General features: G+C 37.0%; 1 long non-coding RNA gene across 1 annotated transcript; it reads left to right on the forward strand.

Annotated features, from left to right (window-relative positions):
* Positions 1–1,044: 1,044 nt before the first annotated feature.
* LOC136354662 (uncharacterized) lies at positions 1,045–1,901 on the forward strand. Its single transcript, XR_010738231.1, has 2 exons — positions 1,045–1,361; positions 1,508–1,901. It is a non-coding gene; the product is annotated as an uncharacterized lncRNA (long non-coding RNA).
* The last annotated feature ends 1,904 nt before the right edge of the window (positions 1,902–3,805 follow it).

A 3,805-nucleotide genomic window follows, 5' to 3' on the forward strand; every position in this document is an offset into this window, starting at 1 on the left:
TAGAAGTTCATGTTGTTATTTTAATACTTCAATATTGTGCTGAGCTATTTTTTTGTTTAATTGGAAATTTGGATCAGAAACATCTTACACATAGGTACTTCTATATCATTTACATTTGAGATAATTATGGGATTAGAAATATGGAATATGACATGTTATATTTCTTCTAATAAATATCTTCCATAAATGGCTAGATTAAGACGGCATTTTGCATTCAATTTTGTGATAGCAAAATATAAGTTATATGTAGGTATGGAACTATATATTTTCAGACAACTCAGAATCCTCTGCACTTCCCGTTCTTGTTCTGCTCTCTTTTTTTTTTTAGAAGGGTACAACTCAGGACGCACACTCACACACACCACACTCACACCACAACACACGCACACACACGCGTGCGCGTCCTTAACACACACTAGGAATGAGATTGGAGACCATTCTGCTCTTGCAGCAATGATTGGTGCCGACGCAGGGAGCGGGGCAGGCATGTCGAGGCCACGGTTGCGAACTTTGGCAGTTTGATTATTGGTACGTGGTAGCTCATACCGTGCTTGTCTAAATATGCTAAATTTGCCTTGCAAGCTTGTTCAATTAATTCTAACCGCTATGCTTTCATTTCTGCGAATGAAATTTAACATGTTATCTGCCATCCTATGGACCCTGATGACTCGGTGTTGTATTACATTCTAGAGTAACACATTTTGTTAGCTTTAGCTATAGTATTTTACTAGCCCAAAAGTCAAAACCGATTGATTTTCCAAAACTGAATCATTCTTAGCTTTCTTTTATTGCTGGATTGGATCCAACATTCAGTTGGTCATGTTAGTGGTTTAGTTCCAAGTTTAATTAATCACTAGAAATTTATCTACCATTCAATTTGGATATTTTAGTGGTCGAATTGATGAAATTGAAGGTGCTGTTGGCATCAATACCACTCTTTACAATCACTATCAAATTCCATAAATCCGTTTCAGCTTATTTATCCTCTTCTTGCTATTCCCCTTATTTCAGAGACCAGTTTGATCAAATGTTTGATTGTGCCAGGATTGGTCAGAGCAGAGAGAGAAGGCAGGAGGAGAGGGTAAAGAAAGCAGTAACAGTAGGTACATCCGTATATGCGTGTGCTTTTGAGGAGATGAGGGTTGAAGTGGAAGGTCCAAGAGGTAGAGGCAGCCACTGGAATAATGTACAAGCAATTTCAGAATGTCAGGTTCTGCTGGTTGTTTTCTTATTTTCTTGTGGCCTTTTAACTTTACTGTTTAAAGCTACTTAAAAGACATTATTCTTGATTCTTTTGTGCTACATGGTGATGCACTCCCGGGGGCCTTCAACCACCATGAAACAACCCTTGCTGGTGATTGGTGCGTGAGAAGACTGGCATTCTCTTGATTAGTTATAAACTGTGCATGTGTTTGTTCTCCATGGCGATGCAGCATGTTGTCAAAATTATATTGTTATGTAACATAGAAGAGTGATATTCCCATGATTATTTCCTGGTTCAATTCAGGTGTTCAAGGACATGACTTTCCTGTTGAGCATAGCTAGCTACAGGCCCAACCTTTTGAGAAGTTCATTGGTACAACCAAAATGACTCTTTGAGGAGTCTGTTTTTGTCAACAAGCTCCAGTGGATCCTAAACAGTAAACAAGCAATCCGGAAGACGGTAGCGGTCCAATTTTTCTTTCTCGGCGGGTACTTTTGAAATTAAAGTGATTAATTAGTTCTTTCTCCACTCTCAATAATAGGTTATTCGAACTATGTATAATTCACATCTGTATTATATTTTGTGTCATGGGTGATGGGTTTGTCTTATTGATTGTAATTATGTCGAAAATCTTTTGGAGATTGAATTGGTGTGCAGAAAACCTTGCAACAAGAGAATGCATCAATGGAGTACTAGACGTATCGTCTTTTGCTTGTCATAACCCTTTTTAATTTACCTCTTGCATAAGATGGGCACATGTTTAATTAACTTATAATAGAGAACATGCTCTTTGGCTGATAACTGTGTGCTTTCACTATTTTGAGAGACCTTTTATGCATTTTTAGTCTACGGTAATCATGTATTCCCTTCATACATAAATATAATAGATTCTATTATTGGTTGTTTAGCATAGATTAAGGTTGAGGTCAAATTATTCTGATGACCTTTAGACTTTATTTGATTGGAAAAGATCATGTCAAACGATGCAACTAAAAGTGTACAATAAAAGAGTTGTTGGATATATTGGAAAAACAATACTCTGAAATTCATTATACTTGTGAAAATAGAGAGTATCAAAATCTCTTATATTTGTGAATGGAGGGAGTGCTTTATAATGTTGGTTACTTCACAATCCTTTTTAATCATTTCAATACATCATAAATTTAGGTTTATAATATACCTTGCTCTAATTTTTCAATGTGGTTATTTGTAACCTATGTCATATATACACTCAATTTAATTTTTGTACGTATATTACCAAATATTACGGTCAGACCGGGCACCGGTCAGACCAGCGGTACAGAAGCGGTCAGACCGGCCCTCAGTCAGACTGGCTTCAGAGGAATTTTTCTGAAAATTCTAAAATTGATTTTGCACGTGGATATATGCCTATTGGATCTTCTGGTCGTGTGTCTTAGTACTGGATTCCTAAATTTTTACTATCATCTAACCCCAGTACTGAGGCTTCGACTTCTGCTTGTGTGTAGGCTTTGGTGGCAAGGAAGAAAAACGTGTGGATCGTGGATTCCGGTTGTTCGCGGCACATGACCGGTGATAACTGAATCAATTATCTTTGGTGATGCTGCTACAAGTGCCGTTCTCGCTACAGGTTTGGTTAAGGTAAATGAAAAATTTGAATTGAAGAATGTAGCTTTGGTTGAGGACTTAAAGTACAATTTGCTTTCAGTTTCACAAATTGTTGATGAAAATTTTGAGGTTCACTTTAAGAAAACTAGAAGTAAAGTTTTTGATTCTTGTGGTGATTCTGTGTTGAATATTTCTCACTATAGAAGAGTGTTTAAAGCTGATTTTGAAAATCCTGTTTCACCTCTGATAACATGTTTTGTTGCTAAGTTTGATAAAAATGTGATGTTTTGGTATCGTAGACTTGGACATGTTGGTTTTGATCATCTCACTAGGTTAAGTGGTTTGGATCTTGTTCGTGGTTTGCCTAAACTTAAGAAAGATGTTGATTTGGTTTGTACACCGTGTCGTCATGCTAAGATGGTTTCTACTTCACATGCTCCTATTGTTTCTGTGATGACGGATGCACCGGGACAGCTATTACACATGGATACTGTTGGTCCGGCTAGAGTGCAATCTGTTGGAGGGAAGTGGTATGTGTTGGTTATTGTTGACGATTTTTCTCGATATTCTTGGGTTTTCTTTATGGCAACTAAGGACGAAGCTTTCCAACACTTTCGTGGTTTGTTTCTTCGATTGGATCTTGAATTTCCTGGTTCTTTGAAAAAATTTGAAGTGATAATGGTGGTGAGTTTAAAAATGCTTCATTTGAACAATTTTGCAACGAAAGAGGTCTTGATCATGAATTTTCTTCTCCTCGTGTTCCTCAACAAAACGGTGTTGTTGAAAGGAAAAATCGTGTTTTGGTTGAAATGGCTAGAACGATGTTGGATGAGTATAAAACTCCTAGAAAATTTTGGGCTGAGGCAATTAACACTGCTTGTTATATTTCAAATCGAGTTTTCTTGAGATCTAAACTTGGAAAAACTTCTTATGAACTTCGATTTGGACATCAACCCAAAGTTTCACATTTGCGTGTTTTTGGTTGCAAGTGCTTTGTCTTGAAATCTGGAAATT

The sequence above is a fragment of the Oryza sativa genome, chromosome 12, assembly GCF_034140825.1.
Source record: "Oryza sativa Japonica Group chromosome 12, ASM3414082v1".
Lineage (NCBI taxonomy): Eukaryota > Viridiplantae > Streptophyta > Magnoliopsida > Poales > Poaceae > Oryza > Oryza sativa.